Source organism: Homalodisca vitripennis, chromosome 5, assembly GCF_021130785.1.
Source record: "Homalodisca vitripennis isolate AUS2020 chromosome 5, UT_GWSS_2.1, whole genome shotgun sequence".
Lineage (NCBI taxonomy): Eukaryota > Metazoa > Arthropoda > Insecta > Hemiptera > Cicadellidae > Homalodisca > Homalodisca vitripennis.
Window position 1 is genome coordinate 52,089,499 of NC_060211.1, and position 21,817 is coordinate 52,111,315.

General features: G+C 39.2%; 1 protein-coding gene across 3 annotated transcripts in view; it reads left to right on the top strand.

Annotated features, from left to right (window-relative positions):
- LOC124362180 (histone demethylase UTY) overlaps positions 1-21,817 on the top strand; it is a 135,379-nt gene that overhangs the window by 66,842 nt on the left and 46,720 nt on the right. The window contains exon 1 of one of the 3 annotated variants that reach the window (XM_046816445.1): positions 1,044-1,345. The exons of the other annotated variants lie outside the window; for them this stretch is intronic. The gene's annotated coding sequence lies outside the window, so the exon portion shown is untranslated. Of the gene's footprint in view, positions 1-1,043; positions 1,346-21,817 lie in introns of those variants that run through there. 3 annotated transcript variants of the gene reach the window in all.

A 21,817-nucleotide genomic window follows, 5' to 3' on the forward strand; every position in this document is an offset into this window, starting at 1 on the left:
TTTTCTAGTATGAACTCCGGGATTGGCTATCACCATCTCCAGAGTCACTGGGTTTCTTGTATTATTCACAGGAAGTAAAGGATAGTAAGTATAAGTTTCGAAACTAGCAGGAATCAGTACTGGATTCTCTGGAATTACAAGTATTTTTCTCTGGAGAAAGGGAAATATCTAGTTTGAATGTAGGGACTAGCCATCACGATCTCTCAAAAATCGCTGGATTGCTTGTTATCCACAGGGTAAAAAAGTTGTGTAGTGCAAGTTTGTGGATACACTGGAACTGTACCAGTATATTTTCATATGCAAAGGAATTTCTAGTTTGATTTCAGGATTAAGCATGGTTATCCGCAGGGATCAAGATTCTCTTATAAACCAAGATTAGTAACTCAACAAACTAAATGTGTTTAAGTTTCATTTCAAATAGCCTCTCCAAAAATGCAGAAAATGCGTAATAGAACTTTGCTAAGACATTTCAAACATTGAAATGAAACACAAATAATTGAAAGTAACACAATGTTATTGAGAGTAATTAATATTGTGCTAGTCATTTAGTAATAACAATAAAATATTAGGTAACTAATCAATACAGTATCTACAAATTTTCATTTTAAAAATATTAAATTAATCTATGATTTACCCATAAACTCGATCCACAATCTTCATGAAATTAAAATCAGTAGTTTATTACAAAAATGTCAAAATAATTACAATATAGTAATTAAAAAATCTAAATGAAATATCGTAATGAGGAATATATAAATGCTTTGTACAGTTCAGTAACACCTTAGTAAAAAGTGGTACTTATTAATCACGAATGCGAAATTCCTCATGAATTTTCAACGACGTCGCTGTTAAAGAGGCTGATGAGTCGAGTTCGTGGCGCGTGTAGTTAATAAACAAGTATGCAACAGCGACAGTGACGGTGGGAAATGGAAACGTAAAGATACAGTCGGTGTCGGTGCAGTGGTCGATGTTTTCAGCACGGCCTGTACGGTGGAGGGGTGGGTTCCTCTCTCCCCCCTCCACACCGGAATGGACTCGTCCTGTCCCCATCCCCGGTTAGACAAAGGAGGACCGTACGCTCGGGAGGTCGGCGGACGATTGTAGTTCGGTCGAGGTCTGGGATGTATGTGAGAACGGTGTGATAGTTTATTTCAATGTTTCTAGTTATTTTCTTCGTCGTCTTGTCTGTGCAGTTTCTGTGATACCGTTGTTGTGCGCGCGCCAGTGCCATTTAAAGTTTAAATTGCTGTGTGAATTACGTCACTGCCTATCCACTGCCGCCTCGTTTTAAAAACATTATCTAGTCTTCTGATCTCGGAGTTTGTTGTTCCTGCCCACCTGTATGGTGAGTTCTTCATGCGCTGTTGGGCATCTTATTAATGAGCAATTTTTTTTGTAAAAAAGCGTGAATTATGCATTCAACTTATTGAAATATGTTAGATACCAATGAATGTGTTAATTGTCCCTGAGGGTGTTAAATATAATAAAATCAAAATAGGATATACTATAATAAATAATTACTCTTTTCAAGATAAAATTTCGCCTACCGTTTTTAACTGTCCATCCCTTTACAAATATATATAATATATATATATATATATATAATTAAGTGTATTTGTAAAGGGATATATATATATATATATATATATATATATATATATATAATAATAAAAAATAAGATATATTAATTAATGTTGATTTAAAAATGTATGATATTTGTTTTGTTTTTGCTTTTCTTGTAATATACAAGCCTGATAGAGCTGTTAATTTCAAATTTTAGGATTCTGAGCATTTTTATTATAAATCTGAAGACTGGTGATCACAAGAACGCCAGAAATATTAATTAATGAATGTGAGGTAAAGTAGGCCACATTTGTTATCAAAAGTAAAAAAAAAAATGTCTATTTCGTATGGAAAAGATATTTGTATGTTTGAAAGGTCTAGTCTAGTTAGATTATGAAATGTGGTGTGCAAGAATATGAATACTTGTCAGAAAAAGAAAACTAGGTTGACTAGGTAATCGGGCCTTACTTTTTGTACATTTTATTCGCCATTATCCTTGTCGTGAAGAAGTAGTTTATATGTACAATTTTTAATGACAACAATTACAAAATCTGACATGTCTCTCAACATTATATACAATATTTATTGGAATGTTACAGTATGGTTTGGTGACATTCTATAAGGAAGCAATTCAGTATTATGTTAAAGAGAATGCCACATTAACTCTTAATTTATGGTATTCTACTTAAATCCTTTGAAATTCGGTAAGATGAGTTACAGAAAATAAGACGTTATCCAACATTTTTTGTGTTGAAACAATAAGAAAATTGAACATTATAAGAGACGTTTAAAAAATGCTGCTGCTGCTTTTATTCCAGGAAAACGTTTAAATGACGAGATTTAGCAAGAAAAGTCTGTCTCGACATCTACTGGTATAATAGTGGTATGTGCACCCAATGCTAGAGCTTAGCAATCATTATCAATATATTCAGGGCCGTACTCAGCTTTGGCGGGCCCGGGAGATATTCGGCCGGGGCCCTGTAAAATTGACCGAAAAAATCCGTTCCGAATATTTTAAAGCAGTCCTACCCTTAGTGTTGTTAATGTATGTCACGATTGAATTTATGAAATGAAGTGCATTAAATATAAATAAATAAATAAATATATATATATATATTTTTTTTTTAATTTCTTTTCCTTACATTTGTGGGTATGAACACGTCCTGTTTTTAAGGACAAAAATATTTTATTACAATTATGATGGCTATCAATCAGTGAGTCTATTGTAGGTTTATCTTGCGATAGTGTTTATCAGCAGTTCTGAAATTTAATATCGTCAATTGAAAACAGGGACCCATTGTTCCATATAAGGTTTCTGTATTAATGTTCCCAATAAGCTAACTTTGTAGGGTTTCATAGCTTGTATTGTTTGCTTTTGCGTACAGCCCCTAAGTCTCTTTTCTAAAGGGAGCATTAAAATAGGTTTTTTAAACGAATGAAGTCTGTAAGTCTGTACGTACGTACCACTTGATCTAAATTACACAAAAGCAATTCTTTATCAGTAGCTTTTGTAACTTTAAACTGTATTCGAGTTGTATCGTATAAAGTACAAAAAAGCAAAGAAACATTTTGACAATAAAACTCGCACTGTATAAATGAGTTTATACAGATTTATGCAACATCGCCTCCAGACTATTTTCATACATATACGCGGTGGCCACAGAGGAAGACCCAAGAAACGATGGGCGGAAGCTATTCATAGAGTAACGAAGCACACGTGTCTCCTGGGCCCGGACTCAGGTGTCCGGAAGTGTTGGGGGGGGGGGGGGGGTAGAACAAGAGGCGGCAATTAATCAAACAAACTTCCACGGGCCGCTGTTCGGATGTACAATTCGGATTCTCCCCGTACAGAAACGTCCAACTGATCAGGTATTCCAGACAACGGCTGCCTCCATTGTATGCACCGCGAGAGCTTTATCTTGCAGTCAGTTCCTGGTAATGTAAACAAATACTGTTTGCTGCGCACTTTCTTTGTCTAGCGGTACGGTGTCATCTCCGTACTGTCGGGTCAATGCACTTGGCTCGCTGCTGCTATGGCTGCCACTACTGCACTCGCCTCGCCTCGCCTCGCCGCGGCTATCGGGATGGCCATCACTCATCGTAGTGTACAAACACGGTTTGTACCTCCTAAAGTGGGAGTTACCGTTATATTATCTAAAACAAGTCGTATTATATCCTGTAAAAAGGTGATTGGAAATCATCTCATGGTAATAATAAGTAAACAATGCATTCGGAGAATCTGAATAGATTATGTAACCGCGCAGTGTTATTGTTCGGTCACTACCATCCTTTTTATCATTGGATGTTTTGATACTCATTGGACATCAAAAGTAGTAACTCTGTTGTTCATGCTTTATATATATAAAAGGAGAGGCCGATCCCTTTTTAACCCTTATTCTGTCCATCCTCATGGGCCACTGGCCTGTGCGAGGATCTTTAGTTGTAATAAGAAAAATAAACTTCTTTATTGCTGTAGGATAACAAAGGCATTGCATAGCATGCGTAACTTTCTTAAATTTACATTAAAGATTGTAATGTGTGTTAACAAAATAAGTACAGAGGACATTTTTGAATAATAGAGTAGAAAAGTAGCTGCCATCCAAATTGTTTCAGATTTCGAGTTGGTCAGGAAATGGTTGAGCATCTCAAGCCGATGATGCATGTGTACTCCAAGAACTCGTCCATCGAGTAGAACACGTTCAACACTAAAAAGCTTCTTTATTTTGATTTAATTAAATTTTGTTTCAGTCTAATGCCTTCCTGAACTTTACCGTAAAATTCTGCAGTTGTGATGTAGCGCCGTAGTTTCTGAACATAATTTATGTGGCGACAAGACAAGAACTTACAGTGTTATGTTAAACTGTCCATTGTTATCGTGAGCAATGCAGCAATTGCGTTACCTGCAAGTGATGCAGCGACACCAACAAGTATGCAGTTTTGCCAACCGAGCAGGCTGCACAAAGTGGAGAAGTAATTGCTTGCAGTATTGACTCGACCTTATCCCAGAATAGTATTCCTTGACCTACCGCACGCTCTTGGTCTTGAGCTATTCTGGCTTTAGCTCCAGGGTCTTCGTTTTTCAAGGTATACAGCACTTCGATTTGTTTTTGAACTATGAAATGTTGGTGGATAAAACTATTGACGCCATCTTTGACCTTCATAAAATTAGGGCACGTAAGTATTCTTCACGGGGCTTTTCGTGGTTACCTGGATTAGTTTCCCAGTGGTTTTGTAGTAGCAACTGAAAAGGGTAAAACAGATCACTTGATTTATACAAGTTAACAGAAAGTTCGTATGTCATTTAGTGTATACATTAGTAGAGAGTTAAAAATCCCGGAACGGAACTTCTTGCCCATTGCAGCATTTAAACCGCCTTAATTAAGCAGTTCCTTATTTTTAACAACCCTGGATTTATGAAGATAATGTTTTCTCATTAGTTCCGATTGTCGTTAGTCTCTTGTGATGATATATTTGTTGATGTCGTTTGTAACAATAAAAAACGATACAATGAAGAACCTCTGTGAATGTCCGAGTACAGCGCCTGTGTATCATAGGTTAGCACTAGAGATGTGCACTGTGCCTGGCTAAGCTCCCGTACTCACTTTCGAGTTTGAGGCCATCTGATTTACACAATCAGTTCTAACTTTACTCTATTGTCTGCAGTTCTATGCGAGTTATGCACCCTCATGAGTCCTAAATGTTACATGTTACGTTTCATACATGAACGCTATTATGAGATAAATGTCTTAAAATTCAGATACAGGTATTACTCGCACACTACTATTTTATATAGTACGTAATTTAGATCAGCGACGGCCATGTAAAAAATGTACAATGTTAGTAAGCGGGGTTTGAACTAAACTTTGCAATACCCACAGGTTATATTTTAACGATTACATTGTTTTCCTTTTCAACTTTGGGTAAATATACCAGAATGAGTCTACCGCGTCGTGAATAGGTTGCCTCCACAGCTACACTAAAAATACATTTTTAAAGACCTTCAAAGTCCAAATGTGTTTCCCAAGAGAGACGTATTTTCATGAGCAGCTGGGATATTCAATTTTTTCATTCTTTATTATACCTTTTGGGCCATTGTATGTTACTCGAGTATTGTACAATTTCTAGGCCGCCTCGATTCCTCTGAATGGCGACCCCGTGAGAAGGATAGGTTCGGCAGGTGGCCTCTTTGTCCCGTGTCCACATTCGGTATCCGCCATGATGGAATGACAACAAAGGTCTGGCGAGTGGTAGAGGAGGGGGTGGAGCCAGGACTTTCACTGCCAAGGCCACACTGCCCAAATAACGTCTGGGGGAATGACCCGGCCTGCGTCTGCTGCCTCTGCCTCTGCTCTCGTTCTCTCTCTCGCTCTCCCGTCGATTCCGAGATAATGATGGTCTAATCACCGGTCTGCTCAAGACAAGGGCTGCCTGCACCTATAGTTTGTGGCGGGATCCCAGCTGGCCCAGCGTCTGCTCACTGTAGGGGATTGATCTGCTCGGCAGGTGCTCGACATTTGGTCGACGTAACTTGTGATAATCTTCTATATTTTCTTTGTCGACCAGAAAACAGGTGTTAAGGATGAAAATTGAATTAACTGTGCATATGTAATAGGCATACAATTGAGATGTTTGTAGACAGCATGAAGTTGTTGTGGATTTTTGAATATACAAACACATCCTATGTATCGATCAGAAAAAATGCAGGAAGCAATGCTATTATATCACTCAGTAAGTATGTTTACAGTTTATTAAAATATTGGGTACGGTAACTCGTTTGTTGGTAGCTTATCTGAAGTTGTATAACATCATCGTATTCTGACCATGGTCGTTAAACATACAAGGATCTCGATGATCACAGCTAGTTCTGAAGAGACCTGGGTTTATCCGTGCTGGAATGTGCGACCAGCAGGCATTCAGTGTGTATGACGCGTGACTCCGGCAGCAATACTCTATCATCACTTCCAGTTGTAGTGGCAAGGCCTGTATTTACCCGTGCTGGAATGTGCAGCCATCGGGGTCTAGTGTGTATTATACGTTACCCCGGCAGCAGCGATATTGTATTATCACTCCCCAGTTCTAGTGGTGAGGGCTGTGTTTATCCGTGCTGGAATATGCAGCCATCAGGGATTTAGTGTGTATTATGTTACCCCAGAAGCAATACTGTATCATCAATCCCCAGTTTTAGTGATTAAGGCTGTGTTTATCCGTGCTGGAATGTGCGGGCATCGGGATCTAGTGTGTATTATACGTTACCCCGGCAGCAGCGATATTGTATTATCACTCCCCAGTTCTAGTGATGAGGGCTGTGTTTATCCGTGCTGGAATATGCAGCCATCAGGGGATCTAGTGTGTATTATGTTACCCCAGAAGCAATATTGTATCTTCAATCCCCAGTTTTAGTGATTAAGGCTGTGTTTATCCGTGCTGGAATATGCAGCCATCAGGGGATCTAGTGTGTATTATACGTTACCCCGGCAGCAGCGATATTGTATAATCACTCCCCAGTTCTAGTGATGAGGGCTGTGTTTATCCGTGCTGGAATATGCAGCCATCAGAGATCTAGTGTGTATTATGTTACCCCAGAAGCAATACTGTATCATCAATCCCCAGTTTTAGTGATTAAGGCTGTGTTTATCCGTGCTGGAATGTGCGGGCATCGGGATCTAGTGTGTATTATACGTTACCCCGGCAGCAGCGATATTGTATTATCACTCCCCAGTTCTAGTGGTGAGGACTGTGTTTAGCCGTGCTGGAATATGCAGCCATCAGGGGTCTAGTGTGTATTATACGTTACCCCGGCAGCAGCGATATTTTATTATCACTCCCCAGTTCTAGTGGTGAGGGCTGTGTTTATCCGTGCTGGAATATGCAGCCATCAGGGATCTAGTGTGTATTATACGTTACCCCGGCAGCAGCGATATTGTATAATCACTCCCCAGTTCTAGTGATGAGGGCTTTGTTTATCCGTGCTGGAATATGCAGCCATCAGGGGTCTAGTGTGTATTATACGTTACCCCAGAAGCAATACTGTATCATCAATCCCCAGTTTTAGTGATTAAGGCTGTGTTTATCCGTGCTGGAATATGCAGCCATCAGAGATCTAGTGTGTATTATGTTACCCCAGAAGCAATACTGTATCATCAATCCCCAGTTTTAGTGATTAAGGCTGTGTTTATCCGTGCTGGAATGTGCGGGCATCGGGATCTAGTGTGTATTATACGTTACCCCGGCAGCAGCGATATTGTATTATCACTCCCCAGTTCTAGTGGTGAGGGCTGTGTTTATCCGTGCTGGAATATGCAGCCATCAGGGGTCTAGTGTGTATTATACGTTACCCCAGAAGCAATACTGTATCATCAATCCCCAGTTTTAGTGATTAAGGCTGTGTTTATCCGTGCTGGAATATGCAGCCATCAGAGATCTAGTGTGTATTATGTTACCCCAGAAGCAATACTGTATCATCAATCCCCAGTTTTAGTGATTAAGGCTGTGTTTATCCGTGCTGGAATGTGCGGGCATCGGGTCTAGTGTGTATTATACGTTACCCCGGCAGCAGCGATATTGTATTATCACTCCCCAGTTCTAGTGGTGAGGGCTGTGTTTAGCCGTGCTGGAATATGCAGCCATCAGGGGTCTAGTGTGTATTATACGTTACCCCGGCAGCAGCGATATTTTATTATCACTCCCCAGTTCTAGTGGTGAGGGCTGTGTTTATCCGTGCTGGAATATGCAGCCATCAGGGGTCTAGTGTGTATTATACGTTACCCCAGAAGCAATACTGTATCATCAATCCCCAGTTTTAGTGATTAAGGCTGTGTTTATCCGTGCTGGAATGTGCGGGCATCGGGATCTAGTGTGTATTATACGTTACCCCGACAGCAGCGATATTGTATTATCACTCCCCAGTTCTAGTGGTGAGGGCTGTGTTTAGCCGTGCTGGAATATGCAGCCATCAGGGGTCTAGTGTGTATTATACGTTACCCCGGCAGCAGCGATATTTTATTATCACTCCCCAGTTCTAGTGGTGAGGGCTGTGTTTATCCGTGCTGGAATATGCAGCCATCAGGGATCTAGTGTGTATTATACGTTACCCTGGCAGCAGCGATATTGTATTATCACTCCCCAGTTCTAGTGATGAGGGCTGTGTTTATCCGTGCTGGAATATGCAGCCATCAGGGGTCTAGTGTGTATTATACGTTACCCCAGAAGCAGCAATACTGTATCATCAATCCCCAGTTTTAGTGATTAAGGCTGTGTTTATCCGTGCTGGAATATGCAGCCATCAGAGATCTAGTGTGTATTATGTTACCCCAGAAGCAATACTGTATCATCAATCCCCAGTTTTAGTGATTAAGGCTGTGTTTATCCGTGCTGGAATGTGCGGGCATCGGGATCTAGTGTGTATTATACGTTACCCCGGCAGCAGCGATATTGTATAATCACTCCCCAGTTCTAGTGATGAGGGCTTTGTTTATCCGTGCTGGAATATGCAGCCATCAGGGGTCTAGTGTGTATTATACGTTACCCCAGAAGCAATACTGTATCATCAATCCCCAGTTTTAGTGATTAAGGCTGTGTTTATCCGTGCTGGAATATGCAGCCATCAGAGATCTAGTGTGTATTATGTTACCCCAGAAGCAATACTGTATCATCAATCCCCAGTTTTAGTGATTAAGGCTGTGTTTATCCGTGCTGGAATGTGCGGGCATCGGGATCTAGTGTGTATTATACGTTACCCCGGCAGCAGCGATATTGTATTATCACTCCCCAGTTCTAGTGGTGAGGGCTGTGTTTAGCCGTGCTGGAATATGCAGCCATCAGGGGTCTAGTGTGTATTATACGTTACCCCGGCAGCAGCGATATTTTATAATCACTCCCCAGTTCTAGTGATGAGGGCTGTGTTTATCCGTGCTGGAATATGCAGCCATCAGGGGTCTAGTGTGTATTATACGTTACCCCAGAAGCAATACTGTATCATCACTCCCCAGTTTTAGTGATTAAGGCTGTGTTTATCTGTGCTGGAATGTGCGGGCATCGGGCATCTAGTGTGTATTATACGTTACCCCGACAGCAGCGATATTGTATTATCACTCCCCAGTTCTAGTGATGAGGGCTGTGTTTAGCCGTGCTGGAATATGCAGCCATCAGGGGTCTAGTGTCTAGTGTGTATTATACGTTACCCCGGCAGCAGCGATATTTTATTATCACTCCCGAGTTCTAGTGGTGAGGGCTGTGTTTATCCGTGCTGGAATATGCAGCCATCAGGGATCTAGTGTGTATTATGCGTGACCCCAGCAGCGATACTGTATCATCATTCTCCAGTTCTAGTGGTAAGGCTGTGTTTATATATATGCAAGAATGTGCGCCTATCGGGCATCTAGTGTGTAGACTATCTAGCAGCGATACTGTATCATCATTCTCCAGTTCTAGTGGTAGGGCTGTGTTTATATATATGCAAGAATGTGCGCCTATCGGGCATCTAGTGTGTATCTAGCAGCGATACTGTATCATCATTCTCCAGTTCTAGTGGTAGGGCTGTGTTTATATATATGCAAGAATGTGCGCCTATCGGGCATCTAGTGTGTGTCTAGCAGCGATACTGTATCATCATTCTCCAGTTCTAGTGGTAGGGCTGTGTTTATATATAATGCAGGAATATGCGACTATCGGACATCTAGTGTGTATTATATGCGTGTTTCTGCATGACTACAATGTTCGCTTTAGATTCAGCCATAACACATAGCTTTTGTTACCGTTGGCTGGATTGTTCGTTCTCTAGTTACAAAATTCGTTTTAATTGGTCAAGACCAGGGAACATTTAGTCTTTCGTACTAAATTTGATGGCAGAGTAAATGTAATAAAGTTTTATAAAATTGAAATAGTGGATAGCTTTATTTAGACAGTTAGGTAGGTCTACATAATCTAGTTGTAAATTACAAATTCTAACTCTCTCAGAGAGTTGTTTTAATCAACGCAGAACATTCATTAAATTGTAATCAGGGGCTCTATACGATGAAGACGATAAGACACATTCTAGATGTAATCAAAGAGAGTTGCAGTGTAATCTAAATTTAACGTCTACTTCTATAAATAGGACGCCACTCAATTCACTGTGCCGACTGGTGACCGTAAACAACCTCTCGACCTCGGTGGCGTGGCGCATGCGCGTGGCCGAGTGTCAGCTGTTGGGAGGCGGCCATGTTGCACCGGCCGAGTCGCACGTCGGCCTTCGCCAGTGTTGCCAACCACACTATTCTCTGAGTCATGTGAACAGCTGATAAGTGATTGGCCTCTAGCCAGTCTCTCTGACAGCTTCCCGCTCGGAGTTAATAGGTTAGGTCTCTTAATGGCTGTTTGTTTTTTGATGAAGCTGCCGCTGCTTGCTAGCGAGCAGTTAAATGCCCGGGGATATTATTCCGCGATGATCTGTTTTGCACCGTAACGTAATTAGCCTATTTATATTGCAAACCGTTCTGCGATTCGTTCACTATTGATCAGATCCATTATATTTATCTTTATACAATCATTTCACCGGTACTGTGTGCCTAATTAGAAACTAAAGAGGTTCTCCAATTGTATGTATTTCACACACAATACGATGTCATGGATTAGAAGACTTGCGTTTCAGCAGAATCATTAATAATTGGTTTGGTGCATTTATATGTTTTTCTGCTCCATCTCTAGATTTATAAACTCGCTTTCTACCAACTTTAGCTCTAAAGTTAAAAATGTACACACCAATCATTGTGTATTGTCTACTGACAATGGGTTCATTACACGACGTGTTTAAAAACATAAAGTAGTTTTCACGCTTCGTAGTCATGACTGCTGCAATCAATATTTATTTACTGTATTAGGGTAAATAGGCCTGTTTATTCTTTCAGTTGCATCCTTTATAATATATGACAAGGAGTTGAACAGTGCCTCGCGAGAACCACTGTTCTGCTTGTATAATACATGTCTCCACATATTATACAAGTTTAGTACTTTATTACCTTTTGTGTGATCACTGAAAAATGTAGAATGTGCATGACAATACTAACTTCGCATCCTAGAAGTATTCGTGTGAGAAAACAAGAAAAGCGCGTAACCAGTAGATTTCTACTGCTACGTTCTCAGCTAACCGACTCCTCGAAGGAGATTTTTATTAGTCCTATAAGAATTATTAAAATACACAACAGTACTTTTATAGGTATATCCATTCTATAGGTACTTTCATAGAACGTAACAAGTTCAGGAAGTGGCTTATTTCTGGAAACCTATAAAAAAACAACGACTTCAAGGATTTACAACTGGATCTGGTTACAATATTTCAAAACTGCTATGAATTTAAGAGTCGGTTCTATAGAAAGTACCTTGATTTTCCCCCATAAGAACAATTTTAAATCTTGCACTTTTATGTCCTTATTTTTGATCTTAGCATTATGAAAGGTGTCTCATCAATATTGAATTAATACGCATCGAAACGCTTTTCAATCGCTTTTATTAAGTGTATAAATAGTTTTTTTTTACAACCAATAAATATATCGCTAAAACTAAACAGAGTTTGGATGCGTATAAATATCTTTAACTCTCGAAATGGCAATCGACATTAACTGGTGGTCTGACATGCACGTGTTTTGACAGTTCATTCAGTAAAGAATTGCTGATTTCAATGGTGAATTGGTTTTGCTGTTTTGAAAACAGTGATGTCTCAGTGTGGTCATACATTTTGCCAAAAAGATCGACTTAATCTAGCCATTTTAAAAACTAGTGATATTATAATATCATGGGTATGGTTTATTATGTTGGTTTATAGCTTGTTATAGCTTTGTTTTAGGCTATACGATGCTGCATTTTTGTACATTTTGTAAATATTTAGTGTAAAAATTATATTTGTTTTACTAATTTTTCAAAATAATCGTATACCTACATAATAGCCTAACTAACAAATTTCTGTATGTTCCATCACTTAAAAAAGTTATTAATTTTTTATTGTTTTGTAGTGCATATACTTCTTTAAAGTTTGGTTTATTTAATGAAAATTGTCCGTAAATTTCTAAAAATAATCGTAATAACAAATTCAGTCTTTCGTGTGCTATTTGTGGTTTTTTACAATATATATATATATATATATATATATATATATATATATATATATATATATATATATATATATATATATATATAAAACGTTTCTTGAAGAGAACATGAATACTGTTATATATTTTCTGAAACTAGATAAAATTAAGAATAAATTGGCTATCTCAGCTTCTAATCTATATAATATCATACATTACCTGGGGCAGTCCCAGCACTTGAAAAAATAGTTTTTATGGTTTATGCATAGCAATTATACCATGGTTATCTCCAAATTTTATTAAATATTTAGAGTTATAATAAAAATGTATTTTTTACGAAATGGTTAAAGTATGGGCCCAAAACACCCAAATAATGGCCTGCAATCTGAGGAAGGAATAACTGCCAGTTCGAGGGTGAAAATAAGATATTTCCCATAATAGTATGACTAGAAGTACGGGCTTAAAACTCACGAGGTTTAACATTGTTGTTATGGATAAAAACTCAAGGCCATTTCACACGGTCAGCTGTTAACTCATCCCACTTTGAGCCGAGAAGTGTTAGAGAGCACGTTGTACTGCGACTGGGGGACACTCGACCAACGGAAAGTGTCAGTTGGCGAACGGCTTCGTGGAGGTAGTAAAGCTGTCCAATAAAACTGAGATAGAGGGACTGCTAGAGGAGCTGGTAGCGACTAGCGAGGGCGCGGCAGAACAGAACAGACACTGGGGTAGAGCAGGTGTGCTGCCAGCTACCAGCTATACCAGCTAGACGCCACATGGCGCGGCAGAGTCCCTGATTGATCCAGCTCCCCTCTCGAACTGTCAGTCGCCGCCATTCAACACAGTACCTCACTTCTACATGATTGCACACGAACTGTTTTATCGGTGGAGTTAAAGAAGATATTGACGAATTGAGTGCAACGCATACAAGTAGAGGCAGGTTCTAGTGGAGTGTCAACATCAGGTCCCGCACAATGTCAATCCATTTACGAGAGTTACAGCGATAAGAATGTAGACCGTTTGCTACACAGTACTGTCCTGTACTCTAATCACAAATTATTTGCTGTTTAAAAAGTTTTACTATCGACAAAATAACTTTAATAAACAAAAATAGACAGGGATTTGTAGTTTGGGGAGGAGATTTGTTAACACATGAGGAGGTCCAACCTACTGTGTTCTTGGCTGATATACAGGTATCAGGCACTGTGATATTTTGGAATAGTAGGTTCGGCTAGTCTCAAGACAATGCGTGTATCGTTTTCCGCATAAACATTTAAAACTGTAAGAATCCAAATCGTTGAGGACCTACATTAGTTCTCTTACTAAGAAAAATATTGACTTTGAATTGCGGACAAAAATAGAAATGCTCTTGGAGGAAATTCTTTGTTGGGAAGAAAATTACGAGTCTATTGGGAAAGGTGCAGTCTTTCCAGTGTAGCCATTGTGACATCGAGAACGCGCTGGAACGATGAAGGAAAAGTCGCAGTGTAGTATCTAGCAGGCAGTGGAAGTTGCTGGTTGTAGAGGGAAGTGGAAGTGTTGTCACCTACATTTATGGCTCTGACTGTCGTGACAGAATGCCGTGGCCACTACAGTCAAGGTTATTCCTTTTAACAGCCAGCTATTGAGCCATTCGTCTTCACTATAAGATAACTATGGATTAAACTTAATGCACTTGGGTACCCTTCTGGAGTATACACAGCTACTTTAATGCAGTTATAACCCTCCCCCCCCCCCGCCTCGCAATCGTCATTAAAGATCACGGTGGTCATCCGATTTCTAGTAGATGCACAGAAGACGTAATCACAATAGTTTGGTTTACAAAGAATCGGTTCGTTGTGTGTCGACTAATGACGCTAGCCTACACAATTTAGGTTATCTGGGTTTCTGCAGCGTTATCTCCCCCAATGTCAATCATGTTTTCTCTATTTTAAATAATTGATTATTGTACTGTTGAAACACGCTATTATCGATGGTGTAGTGACGTTGTACCTTTTTCACAAACCGTTATGTATTTTTCTATTGTTTAGTGCATACTATTGTTTAACATTGAAGGAGGAGCTCTTCTTATTGGAATACATCAATTTTCTGTTGGTTCACACCTGACGATATGGCATCTTTGATGTTGAAAGGCCTCGTGTATAAAAATAAAATTATTGAATAATTTTGAATTTAATTTTCTTTCATCAATTAATAGAAAATATTGCTTAACAATTAATTTGTAGGGAAAGTTCACAATTACAGTGGTGTTGGCGATGTCGAAGGTTAGTGAAAGCCCGTCGTCTGAGACACAGAGCGGTGTAAGAACAGGGCACTTTTATGGGTTTACAGTGTCAGTTAGGATACGCTATAATGTAATTCCCTTGTTTCCCTCCTCACGCACTACCAGACCGTGGTTAAACCTGTAACTGAACTCTAAAGGTCTGTAAATCACCGCGTCACATCCCTCCTGTGTTGTAGTAGTGTCCTGTGTCCAAATATTGTCCCTCTGTCATTGTCCTAAGGGTTGTGTGACGAATGGTGGCAGAGTCCGTCTTTGACAGCGCTTTTTACCACTATCAGGACGTCTTTGAACCAGCACTTGGTAAAGATCAGCGATTTTACAACTCGTTGTACGTAGCTTTAGCTAATCGTTTTTCTTGCTACGGGCCCTAGCTGAAGTAGAAACATTTTATGGATTTCGCTTTAATACTTGTTAGATCGATCTAATCTAGGCGTTGCTAGTTCTATTAATGCCATTCAAAGTAAAAGTGATGGTCTGACAGTGTTGCCAGCACGTGCAGGCGGAGATGCGGCAACACCGCGTTCACCCCTCTCCCCACATCACCCTGTCACCTACATACATCATCATCCCCCCCTCCCCCCAGCACAGCACTCTGCTACTACCGGATTTAAACACGCCCTCTCTCTTTTATTTTCAGTTTATTTAATAAAGACCTGTTGGGATTTAATAGAGATGAACGAAACAGAGAAGACTCACTTTGGGTCTAATTTATTTTCCCTGAGATATTTCTCTGGTTTTATTGCTTATGGTAGCTATATTTTCTCGTTGTGAAATGTGATCATGATCATTTCTCAAGCATTATTGTGGATACGTTTATTGTATATAAAAGTAGAAGGGGTAGTTATTGACAATGATAGGCCTACATACTCATTTATAAAACTCCAGTATCAGTTGCGTTTATGTTTCATCTTATGCTCTGTATTCCCACAGGCATGAACTTTTGCGATTTACAAGTCACCGCGCTTATCTCTCTAAATGAACAAATGGCAGTGTTGTGCTGTGCATGTCACACCGTAGACATACTTAATCGCTCAAGAGTAGCCATAATATTCATTAACTGCTAGTGACATGTTAAGTGCTGTGTTACATGTTGCCATATTTATCTCTCAAAGATTATTAATGACCACTTGAGCCATACAGGTCACCGAAGTTGCCTCTCCTCGTCTATACCTGTAAAGAGAAAAGTAGCCAACACTTACGATAAAGTTGTAGTTTGTAATTCATTGTTCTCAATGAATGAGCAGAAGATGCTGTCTCGGGTGCCTAGAGCTTATCATACTGAGGCTCTAATTAAGAACCCTGGTGAGCATTGTAGATTCGCATGGTGACATACAATATCAACAGTGCCTAATCTGAAAAGGAATAACAGGTTCTTTGTCAGAGCTGTAGCTATATGTTTTGTTAGTGAGACTATAATATATTACCAATAGCGTGTATTAAATATAAGACATGAGGTTTTTCTTTCTTTCTAACCTTTCACAGGGAAACCAAAGGGATGTTATATGTGGGTAGAGGTAGCGTGTATCCTACCTCATACACATTGATGCTCTGCTTATTTAAGAGAATATAATTTTGAAGTGGCCTTAACCCTTCTAACTTATAACATAGCATGTATAAGTTTAAATTCACCATCCTGACTGTGGCTAATCTAATACGTGTGACCACCAAGTAAATATTTAAATGAGTTAACCGAGTAACTGGTTAAGGGAGATGTACGCCCTATACCAGCTCATGTTAATTTTCAAATATTTATGTTCCTTTTTCTCAAGAACTATGATACCTAACGAATTGAAATTTTTAGCACTTCTAAAACATACTATTACACACAAGCCCTGCCACTTTTAAAGATTTTCAATCAATATTTTTGGCTTTAGAAATTTTTTTTTAAAGATACTCAATATTTTTTTTTCAATTATTTGTTTTTAAAAAAAAAATTTTAATTTTTTTTAAATTTTGACCTAGACTTATGAAAGTGGCAGGGCTTGTATGAATAGGTACGTTAATATATGATATAAATTTCATGAAGATTGGACAACTAGTTCCTGAAAAAAGGAACATTTATGTCAAAAAAGTAAATTTTCGGTAATTCACAAAACACTTTTATGTATACAAAAATATGATTGAAAAGTACCTTTTAAAAACATTCCTGCTTCATAGTCTTGTTCCTTGGCCTTATATCATCATCAATTAGTTTCTTCCTCACCATCTCTTGCCCGTTTCCTCCTAGCTTGCTTTGTCTCTTCTTCACCAGCTTTTTCGGCTTTTCCTCACTCCGGGTCCTCATCAATCTGACGTAGGGTATAAACACAGTTTTTGGCCTAGCTTTATACCTAGATCATTAAGCAACTTTTATTCTGCCTTGACTTCCTTCATTAAAAGTAATAATACTGTCAAAAACACCAAATCTTAGTGTTTGCAGGCCTACAAAATTTAATTTAGGTATACGCGTCCACAACACAGAATTAAAACTTTCGTTTACATTCTGTGTTTGACCATGGAGACATTTTTTAAAGCAGGTCTGGTGAAGCCAATGCTTGGAAAGTTGGTTTGATGGCATCCATCACAGCTTTTATCTAATGAATTTTTATGCTCATAAGTTTCATTTTCTTTTATGCATTTCTTATATTTACACCACGAGTCATCGCAGAGATTATGTTGTGGATTCTCGTCAGTTGACAATTTGTGAAAGTATATGGCCCATATATCTTTTTTTCATCTTCTCTAAATTGTCTGTATTTCTTCTTATTGCTATGCCATAATAATTTTGGAGGGAGTCTATAGCTGCATCAGTCAATCTTCCTTTCTTTCCACCAATTTTCAATCCATCACTCAATACTTTCCCCTTCATTTCTCTCCGTAACTTTCTAAGTCGACCCCCCATTCTTTTCTGAACGTGCCCAACACATTCCAGTTTTTCAATATGAAAATTTGGGCCCATATGGTTCAGAATTTACTACTGTTTGAAACCCTTTGGAATCACCATCTCCCAGGTAATATTTGTATCTTACTTTTCTAGTCATTTCTGAACGAGCAAACACAGCCTTAGCTCCTGCAACTTCCATAGCTTCCACTTGACCCCCGTCAAAATTCTTATCACAAAAAATGAGGTTTTGGGTTTTTGATTGATTTGCATGTATGGCAGTATTTGGTAAGTACTTCTGTATCTAAAATTTTTACTAGAGTCAAAACTTGAAACCGACACTACACCGTTCAAAAGACGAAAACCCACGTCTTTGCCATGTACCGTCTAAAAAACCAACACTTATGTCTCTGCTCACACTACCATCTTCAGACTCATTCAATGCCACTTCTGCCTCTTCTGTAGCATCAATCATTGATTGTGTTGCTACTTTCTCTACTGACCTAATAAACAAAGGATTGTAGCGTTCAAATCTCTTAGGAGGGTTAGGTAAATCAAGGATACCGAAAAGTGGTTTTTCCGGATATTGATCCTTTCCCTATTGATCTCAGACCATATACTGATCTGACGTTCACGTCATAAAAGCCATTAGTTTTTTTCTGATGACCAAAAATAATACTTATTATTACAGTTACTACATTCAACAAACAGTTTGCAAGCTAGGCCTTCTCTTGCAGCTTCGTCTTCTTTCAAGCTCAAAGAATTTTCTACTTTACAATATTTACACACAGTAGCATGAACCAAAGCTTGACACAAAATATTCATACTTACAATTACATTATTGTGACCAACTGTGTCTAAAGTGTTTGGTAATATACCGGTACTTATTTTCCTTCTTGAGGCAGAAAAAGGAGTAGGACGAGGCACTTCCAACACATCACTTTCACGTAATTCACTAACTGCAGCTGAACTATTTACATTACCCGACGATATCCGAGCATACTGATTACCCCGGAAATGTTTTTTCTTTGTTATCTTAGTTGATCGAGGCATATTTTGTTATTCTAAAACACAAATGGTATCAATAACTGAGATCTATTTCAAATGTTAAACAAACACTAAACAAAACAAATACCCAGCTGACAAAACACACTAAAGGTTACAAACAACTAACAAGCTACCCAAAGCCAACAAATATAAGAAGTAAACTAAACCAAAGAGTAAAAAGAAAAAAGAGTAATATTAAAAAGTGCAAGTTATGTATATTAAAATGCTCAAAACAATATCCTATCGTTCAGAACGTTTTCGATACGTCTGACCACGGATCCGTGCGCCCGACTAGCATGTTTATAATTTTTTTTTAGCATATAAATATAACCCAAATATATATGTATTATATATCACTGAACTCAGAAAAATCTATACTTTAAGATAAAAATATAAAAAAAATATTGATTTTTTTACAATATAGGCGTACATCTCCCCTTAAGTAAAGTCGTCGGTAAATATTACTACAATGGTCGTCTGTAAAGTCACTGAAGTTATATTGGTGCCTGAAATAGTTTACAGGAAATCGGGTTTTATACTCGGCCCATATTCTAATTGGTTTTAAGTGTAATATGAAAAGAACCGCTGCGCTGGTGAGATCGAGTTCTACCTTTGATCATGTTACCAGCTCCGGGGGTGGACGCTGGCAGATTCTGTCTGGGGAACGACCTTGGACAGTTTTTGTAGCCCGGGCCATTGTCTGCCTATCGATTTACACACCGCTCTTTTTGTGGGCCTTCTTGCTATCTGCCCGCCGGTCGGGCGGACCTGCCTAACACACGTGGCCAGCCAGAGTCATCTCTCCTGTTCTCCTTTTTATATCTAATCCGTCTCTTCTGGCTGTGAATGTCTGGCATCGTCTCTGCCGCGGGTATACTCGCAGTATTCAAATTCGAATAAGGTCGTAATTCTAACTTCGTTTCTGTAACGGTCCCAGTCAGTGTTCATGCGTGTTTCTAGTGGCCGTGCCCCAAAACTAGTGTACAGACATTCGTAATCTTAGAATCTCACGATAACTACTGAAACTTCTTCATGTTGGACTATTTGAGCCCAATCGACCTTATAGAATAGAAAAAGGAACAGGGCTTTAACTATCACGGCATCACGAACACTACTAGAACCGGTTTGGCCTTGGAATCTCACGATAACTACTGAAACTTCTTCATGTTGGACTATTTGAGCCCAATCGACCTTATAGAATAGAAAAAGGAACAGGGCTTTAACTATCACGGCATCACGAACACTACTAGAACCGGTTTGGCCTTGGAATCTCACGATAACTACTGAAACTTCTTCATGTTGGACTATTTGAGCCCAATCGACCTTATAGAATAGAAAAAGGAACAGGGCTTTAACTATCACGGCATCACGAACACTACTAGAACCGGTTTGGCCTTGGAATCTCACGATAACTACTGAAACTTCTTCATGTTGGACTATTTGAGCCCAATCGACCTTATAGAATAGAAAAAGGAACAGGGCTTTAACTATCACGGCATCACGAACACTACTAGAACCGGTTTGGCCTTGGAATCTCACGATAACTACTGAAACTTCTTCATGTTGGACTATTTGAGCCCAATCGACCTTATAGAATAGAAAAAGGAACAGGGCTTTAACTATCACGGCATCACGAACACTACTAGAACCGGTTTAGCCTTGGAATCTCGAGGTTCAATAAACCGTCTAATAGCAACAGAAACGTTCTAGAAGCAATATATGGTTTGATGTGTGTTATGGGCATAAATTGGTACGGGGACCTTGTTTCTGCACGGGTACAAAATCAAGAATTGATTTTAAAATGATTCTATCTGGAAGTGTGTAGCTTACGTGGTGAGGACACAATGAAGGCACTGGCCTCAGCATACTCTATGGCCCGGTCTCCACAACCGGTTCCCAGGCAGGCCATTGCCCTGCGGTCGCTGCGTACTCTAGGATGTGATGTAAACATAACAGAATGTGTGTGTGTGTGTGTGTGTGTGTGTGTGTGTGTGTGTGTTTAGTTTATTGGTTATTGTTGATTGGTTTTATGTAAACCACTAGACTTCGATCATTACACGTGGGTTCTATGTAAACCACTAGACTTCGATCATTACACGTGATGCTAAGTAAACCACTAGACCTCGATCATTACACATAGTTCGGGTCGTTGTATCAGAGCCTTGTGTGGTTTCCCCTTCACTACCACTGTAGTTATTAAAAACTGCAAGTAAATCAAAATAGCATTTAGAAAAAAATAGTCGCAGTTTTCAAAAGAGACGTAGTGTTCTTCATCTCGCTTAACAGTTAATGGGTTAATTTGGCAAATTTATTGTTTGAAAGTTACATTCAGTGGTTATTTTTTATAGTATGGTAGTGTTAACATTTTCGTATTAGCTCTAGTTCGTACATAAGTCGTAAAGTTCTCAAAACATGTCCCGAGGTTTTAACGTCTGTATACAAATCTTTGATCATCTGGTCTGGTGACTGAACTTGTGTTGCTTGTTACAATTTGAGCAGATGCACGGATTTACTATATCTATTGGCACTAATAATATATATTCACGACAAGAGGGTTGATTTAACTCTGAGCTTTGCTCGTGTAGGCTACTTCTTGCTACTCCTTGATTCCGAAGAACCTTGTGCTTTATGGCTCCAATTTGATAAAAATCCCTAGATAATAACATGTACTGTAAGACAATTTCTAAAAAAGTCGTTTCCCGAATCGTTAAACTATGTCCTTGTGGAATTTCTGACAAGAAACCCACTTTTACAGAGCCGTAAAGTAAAGGGGCTGTATAAAGTAAACAGTGTTCCCGGAACAGCACTGCGTGTACGCATCTCATCGATTGCGGCGTTGCCATGGTGATAGCGGCACGTGCCCCCCTCCACCACCACCCTCCTCTGCCGTGATCCGAAAACATTCAAGGTCATCAGCAGTCGCACTTCCGCCTTTTAATTTTAATCAACCTCTCACTTCCTGTTCCATTGACGGTACGAGCAGCGTTCTGTTGCGATTGTGTT